Source organism: Hippopotamus amphibius, chromosome 12 (assembly GCF_030028045.1).
Source record: "Hippopotamus amphibius kiboko isolate mHipAmp2 chromosome 12, mHipAmp2.hap2, whole genome shotgun sequence".
NCBI classification, from domain to species: Eukaryota; Metazoa; Chordata; class Mammalia; order Artiodactyla; family Hippopotamidae; genus Hippopotamus; species Hippopotamus amphibius.
Window position 1 is genome coordinate 60,229,637 of NC_080197.1, and position 13,374 is coordinate 60,243,010.

At 33.3% G+C, this 13,374-nt stretch overlaps 1 protein-coding gene across 22 annotated transcripts in view; it reads left to right on the forward strand.

The window, feature by feature from the left end:
• SOX5 (SRY-box transcription factor 5) overlaps window positions 1-13,374 on the forward strand; it is a 952,888-nt gene that overhangs the window by 255,664 nt on the left and 683,850 nt on the right. For all 22 annotated transcript variants that reach the window (XM_057701095.1, XM_057701087.1, XM_057701097.1 and 19 more), the window contains one exon: window positions 4,468-4,552. The gene's annotated coding sequence lies outside the window, so the exon portion shown is untranslated. The remainder of the gene's footprint in view (window positions 1-4,467; window positions 4,553-13,374) is intronic.

Genomic DNA, 13,374 nt, shown 5'->3' on the forward strand with positions numbered 1-13,374 from the left:
CAATAGTGCAGGGCGGCCCAGCCGTAGAAAATGGTGACCTTTTTAGCTTAATAAATAGAAATCAGCTGTTATTGTGAAGAGATCAACCACTTATTCCATGTTGAGGGACATTGCCGGGAAAATGCAGATTGGGGCTGGCCATATCATTAAATGGAAGGCCAATGACCCTTTCGGTAGAGTCTATTATACTTTATCTAATAGGGGATAAATGACTCTGGCTGGCAAATGGAATAAAGAACATCAGTTTCTTTTTTTCTTCTTTTTTTCTTTTGTAGTTTTATAACTCTATGGATTTTAAGCCATAAAACTGAACAGGAAACCTCATACTGACCTGTTGCTAGAATTCTCTCCAAAAAAATCTGTTTTAAAGTTGCTTTCCCTGTTCCTTACTCTCTATTTCACTTTGTATCCATTGAAACAAAAAGTTAGTCAAATGATTTCTTTTTTCCAGGAAAATAGGTCTTCCTTTAGTTCTTAGCTTTCTTTTTCTTCTTCTTTTTTGCTCATACTTTTAGCTTTGCATTGCAGGTATTTTTGCATTTTACAGGGTTGCTCTACATTTGCCATCTTAAAAATATTAAAGGTAGAAGAAGATACCCTCAAAATAAAGTTAGGAATAGATTGTAAATTGAAGTTTTCTTTTTAAAACTAAGCATAATACTTTCTAAGTGATAAGAATGGCTTCTGAGGTAAGTATGTGGGTCCTTTGGATTAATTAAAAAATATATAAATATAAAACCTTCCCATCAGCACATTTTCTTCCTTCCTTTCTTTCTTTTCTTCCTTCCTTCCTTCCTTCCTTCCTTCCTTCCTTCCTTCCTTCCTTCCTTCCTTCCTTCCTTCCTTCCTTCCTCCTTTCTTCCTTTCTTCCTTTCTTTCTTTCTTTCGGCTGTACCATGCAGCTTGCCAGGATCTTAGCTCCCCAACCAGGGATTGAACCTGGGGCCATGGCAGTGAAAACTTGGACAGCCAGGGAATTCCCAGGCATATTTTTTTAATATGTAAAAAACCAATAGATAGTCATTGTACCTTTTTTGGTTGTTTCACTGAGATGAAGTGCTCTCAGTCTCCCCGGAGCTCGCCTGTGACTAGGGTTGAATGTGTTGTGATCTCACACTACGTTATTTGGCTAGTATCTGTTTGGTATGCCTGTGAGCATTTCTGTCTTTTAGTGTTTCTTATTGAACTTCTTCAATCATTATAGAATTCACTATTAAGTGGAAGTTGTGTTTGTTTTTTCAATATTGTAATGCCATATTTGATGCACTGAAAATTTTATGTAAGTTATGGGATGAGATAATAAAACAGAGACGCGTAAATCCACCTCAGAACATGGCAAAGCTCTTGGAAGCTACCTGCATGCTCCTTTCTGATTGTGTATCTTAGAAGGAGTGCCCTGCACCAGGTTTAAAGTTTCTGCAGTGGTGGATTTTCAGTCACCAGTCTTTCCCTCGTGCTGCACTTGAGTATGACAGTGCATTCTGCAGCATGTCACCAGAGTAACTGAGTAACCTTTTACTAGCAGAAATGGGTCTGTTGTTCCTTTTTTAAGTAGAGGGTGTAAATAGGATTCAGACACTAGGGTACATTAGTCCATAAAATGAATATATTTTTAATGTCATTTATAGGGTATTGATTTTAGGTCCATTAGATTCACAGTCCCTAGTGGGAGAAAAAACAATGATTTAATGCGTAGGTTGGTTGGAATTCCAGAAGGAAGAGCAGCAGTGATTAACCCCTTCTTCCTCAGCTCCCTGCCCCTATTATGTAATATTGTCAAGAAACTAAGAAGAGGACTCTGGGGGAAAAGGAGAACGTATCATCTGTCTTCCCTGCACTTTTCATGGAATCACAAAACAAATTTCAGCTGGATTATTGCTGTGTCTCTGAATGTGATAGAACAGACCACTCTCAGTTGATAAGATTTGCCAAAATTATTTTTATATGGTAGTTTTTAAGTTGATGAATACATTTTATTTTTACAAAACCCAGAGAATATTTTAGAGTCTTAGTAATTTAAGATATTGTTTAGGGAGATTATAGGATATGAAGGAATAAAGCTTAGATTTCTTTTTTCAAATAAAAAGATCTTTCTCTCAACTCTAGGAAAGGAAAGACAATCCTGGTGTCATGTCAGTTATACCCTTTCTTAGACAAGTCTTAAGTAATATTAGTAAGAATGGCTGCTATAATTTTTAAAGTAGGGTGTTTCCTGTCCCATAAATACATGGAAAATTATTGGTATATGTAAGCCCCTTTTCTGATAAGATGACTGAGATATCATTTCACGTCTGTATTATTACATTTGGATGTAGGGCACTCATAATAATTCTAGTCAATTTCATCCAACTAATATTACTATCACCTGAAAGGAGTTTCCTCTTAGGCTGCTTTGGCAGTTACATCTTCATTATTACATCTGAAAAAAACCTAATTACAATATCGGTATGAAAATTTTAAAAATTCCAATTATCGTTCCAATCTTCTGACATACTGATCATCTTATGGTTGAAGAAAAATATGCCAACTGAAATCTGATTAGTAAAATTTGACCTGACAGAAAGATTATGGTATCAACAAACACTTTTTAGAATTTCATATTTTAATTCAGGTTTTTCAAGTTCTATGACAAAAATATAAAAATACAGGCTCCCTCTTGTGGGTAAAATTACCACCTGTGTATTTCTGTGTTGCCAACATATAGGATATGGCAATTTTTTTCTGTTTCATTTTAAGTCAATTCTACTGTGGCAGTCTATTTAGAGTTGGTCAGAAGTGACATTTCGCTTAATTGAGAAAAGTAAAGTTTGGGGTGCCTTTTTAGTAAAATTTTTCATGAAAACAAACAAGTTGTTTTTTTTTATTAGAATTGGCGGACCATGTGTAGACAGCCTTTATTTTACTGTAGCAGCATAATTTCTTTTTTTTTTTAACTTTTTATTTTATATTGGAGTATAGTTCATTAACAATGTTGTGATAGTTTCAGGTTTCAGGTGTTCAGCAAAGTGATTCAGTTCTACATATACAGGTATCTGTTCTTTTTCGAATTCATTTCCCATTTAGGTCGTTACATAATATTGAGCAGAGTTCCCTGTGTTATACAGGAGGTCCTTGTTGGTTATCCATTTTAAATATAGCAGTGCGTACATGTCGATCCCAAACTCCCTAACCATCCCTTTTCCCCATCCCTGCCCCACCCCCCCGTCCCTGTAACCATAAGTTTGTTCTCTAAGTCTGTGAGTGGATTTCTGTTTCATAAATAAGTTCATTTGTATCATTTCTTTTTAGATTTTGTATATAAGCGATATCATACGATATTTGTCTTTCTCTGTCTGACTTACTTCACTCAGCATGACAATCTCTAGGTCCATCCATGTTGCTGCAAATGGCATTATTTCATTCTTTTTAATGGCTGAGTAATATCCCATTGTATATATGTACCACATCTTCTTTATCCATTCCTCTGTCGATGGACATGTAGGTTGCTTTCCTGTCTTGGTTGTTGTAAACAGGCAGCAGCATAATTCTGATGTTAAACATTTTTAATAACTTTTCTCATTTTAAAATACTTTCCAATGGAGTAATGAGTGAATTGTTGAAATGATGTGGCGACGTTTGGATTTCTGTGCTTATTAACAAAAGATCTGATATTGGAATGAAGTAAAATCCCCCCTACCAATCCTGCTCCAAATGGAGAATAATATGGTAATAAAACTACCATAATACCATAAACCTTGTGACCAAAGTGGTGAATAATCAATGGTATAATAAGAATGACAGTGAAGAACTACTCAATTTTCCATAAATTGAACTGATAGTGAAGGCACCAGTGCTGTGGCTGCCACTGTGTACTGGTTCCCTACTTTCAAAAGTCTGATTCTTGGGAATTTCAGCTGATTGCCAGTGGCCGTTTTTGTCCAGCCTAAGGTACTCTGGTAACAAAGCCAGAGTTCTGTTCACTCCTGAAAGTAGCAAGAGCAGTATTTTTGAAGCTGGGCTGGGCAGTGCAGCCACAGTGTAGAGTTACTGTGTTGACAGTTGCTGTCATACATTTGAATGGAATCAAGGAAAGGACCTAGGAGGACACCTGAAAATCTTTTATAACTCATTCCAAGAAAGAAGAATTTGCTTTAATGTTGACTGTCCTAAAGTATATTCAGGATGTTTATATCAAAATTATACAAAACGAACAACTTATGAGGTGATTAACAAATATGTATATATGCATATAACATAACTTATATGTATATAAGTTTTTAGATTAATTCTGGTGGTATTATAATGTCAAATTAATGCCTCTTTTTCAATAAATAATAACTTATTATATTTATATATCTATATAAATTTACATGTATATAAATTTATTTTGAAAACCGTAGACATCTCCTGCTTCAAAAGAGTCATATCTTGATATATTTACTAAAAAGGAACAATACACTGTTAATAGTCTACTTTTATTTTTTCTAGATTCCTCTTGCTGATGACACGAGTCCTGTTTGAATCTACTTACAAGATTCTGAAGCCTGAACAGAGAATTTTGGCACTGCATTGGGTAGGAAAAAACACATAATACACACCTTTGAAAAATTGATTGCTTTAAAAATGGAAGTTTATGTGCCTTCTCTTATTTTTAATTTATAAGTAAAATATATGACATGCATATAAAGCTATAATGCACAGTCTTTTATGTTCAGATGACAACCAAATTTGTAATTATAATTTTCAAACTCATTATGAAGGTAATGTTTCTAAACTGGCAGATGAAAGCAACATTTCTTTTCTTTCGTTTCCTTAATGAGATACACATTTCTTAAAGTTGCAAAAGCTTTTTTCCTTCATTGAAAAATGTTGTTTTAAAAACATTTGTTGCTACTTTGTTGTTGCTGAAAAAGAAATATTCTGGGTCACAATGGGTGGGTCACACATTTTACAAAAATTGCCATAGTATTTCAGGGTATGTTTTTGTCAACACATACAAAAGTACAATTTTGCTGAGGCCAAACAGATATTTTCCAATTTGCTTGGCAGAAAAATTTAGTGGGCATCTATCTGTGTGTGCATTTATGAAATGCTTCTAAAAGTTATACGCTCGGGAACAGGAACTGAAAGTTTGACCACAGATCTAGAGATGAAAATTCTTTTGTCCTCCTAAGAGCAGAAATGGTTGGAGGAAAGGGAGACTATTGTTCAGAATTTTGTCACTAGTGAAATGGAAAAGGAATTATCTTTCTGTTTAGTCCTAAAGAGTATAGTGAAAAAGGGGTCTTACACAGTGAACTAAAATGTATTTATTTACTAATCCACTCTAAAAGTCATGTGACTTACATTTCTAGACCTTCAAGATACAAGTTTATTTGTGAAAACCCTTAGAGTCAATGGTAGTTTCTATCGTCTTTAAAAACTGAAGTTTTTTAAATCCTAAAAATTTTTTTTTAATATTTGTAAATAAGACTTTATATATTCACAGACGAATGAATCAAAGTAATATGGAAGAAAGAAAGCATTGTGAGTGATGGTTTTTAATGATAACAGAACTAGAGTAAGTTACGAATTATTGCAAATATGAAACTTTATACTTTTACAAGTAAAAACACACAAGTATAAATAAAATTAAAAGGCAAATGGAAAACTGGGGCTACTTCTAATAAATACAGCAAACATCACATGTAAAGAGCTGTTATTATGTTATAAGAAAAGCACTAAGATCTTAATTTAAAAGATAACAAGGTATAAGAACACATAATTAATGAAGAATGCAATTCTAATGCAAAAAGCTAGTGAAAGAAATGCAAAGTTATGCTCCACTTAAAGTCTGACTAGTAAAAAGTAGTTTAGAATAATAATGTAACAAGAATGTGGGGAGTTGTGTGCTTTCAATAATGTTGGGAAAAGGTTATATTTGTTCACATTCCATAAATTGATTTGGCCATCTGTGTTAAGAGCCTTAAATGTTTCCAAAGCATTCTATACAATATTTTTACTCTATTAGTTTGGAAAAGGTTTGGTTGCAAGTAATACAAATTGTTTTAAAAAGGTAGGACTTTATATTTTCTTATGTGAAGTCTGTGTAGTCAGTTAAGAGCTGATTGGGTGGTTTCACAGTCATTAGGGACCCAAATCCTTCATCTTTGGTTCTGTTTCTCTGAATATGTGACTTTTACCTTGTGTTTTAGAATATCCAGTACTGATTGTCCAGCAATCAATTCCATATTCCAAGCAGCAGGAAGGAAATATTCCTAGAGGATTCATGCTCTCTCCCTTTAAGGACATCTTTTGTTAAGTGTCCATACCCCTCCCACTTACATTCTGTTGGCTAGAACATAGTCACATGAACATTCCACACTTAGAAAGAGCTTGGAAGATGTAGTTTTTATTCTGGAAGATAAATTTGAGGAAGTTACTATCGTGGAAGAATAAAGGACTAGATATTAGGGCCCAACTAATAGTATCTGGCAATTTCACTTCCAAGAATCTAACAATGAAATAATTAAAGGAGACAAAATTTATGTAAATATGATCATTTCATATGTTTATAATGAGAATAATTTGAGACTAAATTGTTCAGCAATAGCGTAATAATTGGATAAATCTGAGTATATTCATATTATACAGTCAATAAAATATTTTTAAAGAATTTTTAAAGACATGAAAATATGCATGATGCAATGTGAAATGAATCAAATAGAATCCACACTAAAGATACAGTGTATCTCCAAATATCTGTGTGTACACACATACACTTATGCATACACATATATACGTTCAAGTATACATATATATTACAAATGTGTAAAGAATTAACAGAAAAAAATACGTGAAAGTAGATACATTAAATATTATTAGCTGTGGATTATGAAATAATGAGCAATTTTAATTTTCTTTACAGTTTACACATTTTTAACAAGTATGATTTAGTATTAAAAGTTGAGAAATACTTAAAGTATGGGATTCCAAAAGGTAGTGCCTCTGTTTAAAATACTGTATGTGCGTCTATTCAAGGAGAGAGGAAACAGCTTATTACTCCTGCTTTTTGACTGCTTTTCCGGAAGTCAGGTTGCAATAAGCTCTTCTTCTTAGCAGAGCCATATAGCCACTTAGAAATCCTGATCATATTGCAGCCTGGGTACCTTTTCTAAAGTTAAGGCAGATTGAGATACTGTTCAGTGGCATTTGACAAGCACGAGACGGTTATTGGTAATCATGCCAATTTCAGAGGCAAAGGGCAAAACTTTAAAGACTTCTCTTTCTTGTGTATGAGTGGAAGAGGTTGAGTACTGCAGGTCTGGATTCAGAATGTTTTCTTTTTTTAAAGGGATTGTTCACAGTATTATGTTGCTTAGAATATTAAAGGAGTGAGAATTTATCTCAAAGTTAAGTGAAAAGTCACAATTAGATAGCAATCTGTGAGAAAATCTTTGCAGAAATTAGAATGAGAATGCCTCCACACCCCACCCCCGCCCCCAACCTAACTGACTTCTCTCTTTGGAACTTGTAAGAGACGCATAATGTTGAGAGGCATCAACTTTGGAGACATGTGGTTTGGGTTCAGTTCCTGACTGTACCACTTATGACTGTCTACTGTTGGGTATGTTCCTTAATCACTGATTCCTCATGTGTTAGAAGTAAATAATGATGGAAAATAGTTGGATGTCATGCAAGTACCACATGAACACTGGTGTCACTACACTGATGAAGCAAAATAGACTTTAAAGCCCAAACTATGACTGAAGGTCAAGTTACTTTATAAGTGATTGAAGTTTCAATTCAATAGGAAGATAGAATAATATTAAATCTAAATGTCCCTAATAACATAACTTCCAAATATATTAAGGAAAATTTGACAGAATAGCAAGGAGAAATGAACAAATCCACAATAGCCATGGATATTAACTTACTTCTCTCAGTAATTGATAGACTAAAATAGACAGAAAAAAAATCAGTAAAGGGGTTAGAGTTGAAAGATAGGATTAAGAAACTTGACCTCGTAGATATATATAGGATCTTCCATACAACTGGAAATTAACGTTATTTTGATGAACACATGGAACAATTAACAAAAATTGAGCATATGCTGAGTCATAAATTAGGTCTCAACTATTTTCAGAGAATTGGAATCATACCAGTGAAATTAAGCTGCAAATGGATAACAAAAATACAGCTAGAAAAAAGTTTCAAAATTAAAAAGAAATCGCAATATTGTTATATTTTAGACTAAATAAAAATGAACATCTTACATGTAACGATTGTAGAACACCTATAAGAAGTATTTTCTGGGAAATTTACACCTTAAATAAATGTATTAGAAAAAAAGAAAGAGTGAAAATTAATAAGCCAAGAATTTATCTCAAAAGTAACAGCAAAATGAACTCAAAGTAGTAAAAGGTAGAAATGAATTAAAGTACAAAATTAATGAAGTGAGAAACAAACACATGAATAAGAGAAGCAAAAAAGCCAAAAATTGATTGCTGCAAAAGGTGAATAAATTTTCCATTCCTCTGATGAGACTGAGCAAGAGAACAAGTGAAAAGGCAAGTAACAAATATCAGAAATGGCAAAGTCACATCACAACAGATGTGCAGATATTAAACAGTCAATAAATAATAGCATGAACTTTACATTACCTAGTTTGTGTTGGGGAATATGGAGAGTTAGATGAATGGTCAAATTCCTAGAAAAATATAGCTTAGCCATGTTTACTCAAAAAGAAATAGAGAACCTGAATAGTTGTATAACCATTAAGGAAATTTAATTCGGTAATCAAAATTTTCCTACAGAAAGTATTCCATACCCAGACAGCCAATTTTAGGAAAGAATTAAGTTTATTCCTACATAACTGTTTTTTTACCCAAAAAGCAGAACAGGTAATAATCCTTAATCTATTTTATAAAGATTATATCATCTTGATACCAAACCTGGCAAGAATAGTATGAGAAAGGACATTCACAGGCATAGTACTTCTATGGGGAAAATTATGAAAGTTTAAGAAATATTTTTAAGGCTGAAATAAATAATACCATGTTCATGTACTGAAAGATCCAATACTATAGAGATGTCCCCTACTCCAAAGTAGATTTATAAGTACAGTGTACTCACAATCAAAATACCAACTGCTTGTTTTGTCTTTATTTCTTTGTTATTTCTTTGGATAGTTTGTGTGTGTGAGTGTGTATGTGTGGTATGTATGTGTAATGTGACAAGTTGATTCTAAAATGCAAAAGACAAGAAGTGTCAAGACACTCTTAAAAAGCAGGGGATGGGTAGGATTACTTGCCCTATTGGTAGCATAAAGCTCTATTAATGCAAAAAGTATGGCATTGTTGCAAGGGAAGACAAGTAAACAAGTGAGACAAATGAGAGAGACTAGAGAGCTCAGAAACAAGTCTTGCATATATGGACATTTAATTTATAATAGGGGTGGTGCTTCAGAGTAGTAGAGAAATAATAGACTTTTTAATATATGGTTTTGGGAAAGCTGATTATTTATGGAAAAAAATTAAATTAGATCCCTACCTCACACCATTCACACAAAATCAATTTCAGTTGGTCAAAAACTATGTGTCAGAGGTAAAACAATAAGAATCTCTTATGAGAGTCTCCCATATGAGAATCTAGGAAAATAAGTTTATCACCTGGGAGTAGAGATAGATTTGTTAGATGAAAAAAAATACATCCTCCATTATTTTTTAAATTAGACTTTATTTTTTAGAGCAGTTTTAAGTTCTTAGCAGTATGAGCAGGAGGTACAGAGATTTCCCATATACCCCCTACCCCCACATAGGCATAGCCTCCCGCAATATCAACATCCTCCACCAGAGTGGTACAGTTTTTATGACTTTTAACTGACACATCATTATCACTCAGAGTTCATCACTTACATTAGGTTCTGCATTATTTTATTGTTTATCAAAAACAAACAAACAAACAGAAGAAGAGTGAAAATACAGGACATGGAATGGCAGAATAAACTTGGAAAGCATCACTGACAAACTGATATCTAGGATAAATTTTTTAAAACTACAAATCAATGTAAAAAATTCACACAGTCCAATGTGTCTAAATGTCAAAACATGAAAAAAATGCCTGATCTCAGTAATAACCAAGGAAATACAAAGTAAATTCACCATGAAATCCCACTATGCATGCTTCAGAATGGGGAAAACTAAAATGACTCGCAGGTCAAACCAATGACAAAGATACACAACAACAGCAACATTCATACAGTGCTGGGCAGAACAGAAGTTGAAACAACTACTTTTGGATGTAGGGAAGTTAAAATTTATAGCCCCTACATAAGCATAGCAATCCTAGATATATATATGTCCCAGAGAAATATGTGCATCTGTTTATCAGGAGATATGTACAAGAATGTTCACAGGAGAAATGTTTGTATTTGCAAAAAATTGGAAATAATTCAGTTATCCACAGGATGGATAGTTGCAGACTAGTCATACAATGAAATGAAGCAATGAAAATGGAAGACTTACAGTGATCTAACTAATAGTAAGTGGAGAAAAGCCAAGACCTAAGAATACATACAGGATGATTCCAGGCAAACAATTATGTTTTTCAGAAATGCATTGTAGATGGTAAAACTATAAAGAAAAACAAGGAAATGCCACTGCAAGAGTCAGAGACTGTTGATCTCTAGGAATGAGGAAAAGAGACTGAGCTGAAGGAGGGAAAATTTGGGTCAGGGAGCACTTCTGGCCCAAGGGAGAGTGCCACTAATGCCCTGCTGGTGGTTACGTGGGTGTGTGCTTTCTTACCATTTGCTTATCTGTACACACTGTGTATATATATTCAAAATAGTGTTAAAATAGTACAGCAAATAGTTATGCTAAATTTTATTTCTTTAGCCGTGTATTACATTTCCTGAGGGAGAAATATGGTTGCAAATCGTGTATATTAAACTGATACATCTTTCAAAATTAGGTAAAATAATTTAAGTTGCTTGCAAAGAATTTCCCAGATTGGAAATGAAGAGTAATAGGATAGTAAAATAAGCATTTATTCTTTCCAGTGTTCTTTTTCTAAGGAATGTGATGAAAGGATACCTTTTATTATCAGGCATTGCCATTGAATAGAAGTAAAACATTTTGTATTTATAAAATCATAAATATTTTGTTTATATATGAATTGAAATGCATTGCCATGTTAAAGCATCCTTTGCACATATCAACAGCTGTTATGTTGGATATCGGGTTTTATACTACAGTGACCAAAAATAACACAACAAAAATAATTACCTCACATAGGTTTGCAAATCCAAGATTTTACAGAAGTAAATTGAGGATAGTGATTAAGTTATACCATTGATGGCAGTTATTTTTGTTTTCCTTATCTCCTTCTGTGTTAAATAACATTCTTTTAAAATGTCACTGCATTTATAGTTATTTGCTTTAACCATTTAACCAGTTAATAATTTGTGAACCTAAGTGGCTGTTATTTGTACACACCTTTTTGGTCACCTCTCTCTTTTACTTGCAAATAAGCAAGCTCTTTACCTTATTTATCAAATCCAATCACTTTTTTTCCTCAGTCAGCCTCATCTAGAAAGTAAAAGTCTTTGCTGCTTGAAAAAGGAGAAAAATCCCAATATATTGTAAATTGTCAAGTGAGTTGTTTATAATTAAAGATTACTCTGCAATATACAATTTTTAAGGCATTTATCCCGACAGGGTTCAGTGGCCTTTGAGAATGAGCCACTTTGTTGACAAATCTATCATCTAAATGGTGCAACATTAATGAGAACTCCGAGCAGCACACTCTTACATTTTAATGTGGGTGGAAGTTTAAGGGGGAAAAAAACCCACCGAAACAGAACACTGAATATGATTGAAGTTGATTTAAAAAAGGTCTGCCACCTGTGGATAAAAATGTGCATTACTCTGAACACATAATAATTAACAAGACTGAAAGGCCATGGCAAAATCCAATGACTCTCTGAAATCAAAACCCTGGTTATTATTTAAAAAAAATAAAAAAGAAGAAGGCACTGATTTTCACAGTAAATGCAGATAACGGGCTTGTGATGCGACTGACCTGTGCAACTAACCGTCCATGCCCTATAACTTAATCCAGAATTCTTTACTAGCATATGGTATAATCCATTCCTGAAAGTACAGTCTTTGATTTGAATCCCTCATTTCTTAATAACTCATTCTGTATGTGATCTTATATTTCCTGAATAATATGGAATTTCTATATCTCATTTATTCATAACCATTTAGAACTCATTGTAGATCATCTCTTATTGTTGCACCTCAATTTCTTGAATAAGACTCCTTTTTTGATATGCTTTCAGCTTAGTTTTCTCAAGTTAACCTTACGTGTGAAAACACTGTGCATATTTAAATCTAATAGCAGTATATTCATAATTTCTTCTCAACTCAAAATTATTCGTTTAAACACCTGATTATGCTTGATTGTCTTTATGCTCTACCTACAAATGTCTAATCTCCATCTGAATAGTTTAGCATAAAGTTATTAAGCTTATTTTCTGGGTGTTTCAAGTGTATGTGCATATAATGCACTGGGGGAATTTTATTAGCACAATTTGAATTGCAGAGTTCATTTCAAAATGTACATCAGTTTAAGTAACGTAATGCAGTCACTGTAGAGACCCTCCATTGTACTGGTCTTGGAATGAGATATTGCTACTTGAGTAGCCAATGCTGCCCCATTTGAAGGAGACCTAAAACACTAGCCTGGCAGAAAATAATGGTTTATGTATTCCAGAATTCCTTTGGGCTGTGGCTTGTAGCTTCCTGATTGATAAAGACTAACAAGAGTGTTTCGTTTAAAAAGTCATAGAAGAATTAGAATTTATTACTTTTGTTTAAAAGTCAGATGATAATATGTCTTAATCCTTTAGTAACAACTGCTAGAGCATTGTTCTCTTATTCATCAATTTTTTGTAATTAAGAGGATTTTGCCTTCCAAATAAAATAATGCATGAGCTGTTGACCAGAAGGCTTTAAAATAATGTATGTTAGCAAGCAATTGCTCAGTATTTTTGTATTTTTCTTTAGAATACTAAGCGACGAAGAAGCAGTTCTAACAATAATAATTTAATTTGAGAAAAAGCCTTGAACCCAAACTGTCTCCATAGAACTTTTTGCATAATTAGGTTATACATCTGCTCAATGGAGGAAGTCTTGTCCACGGTCACATTCTGTAAATGAAAATACATTTTGCATAAATTAGTGAAATTGAACTGCTGAGATTCTTTATAAAATGTAATAAATATTTCCTAATTTTTAAAGTCATTAGGAACCATAATTTTTTATTTTCTTAGGTGATGCATATATCTATGCATCTTTTAGAGAATTTAAAAATCAATTTATACTTTACAGTGAAAAATTGATGTTTTAT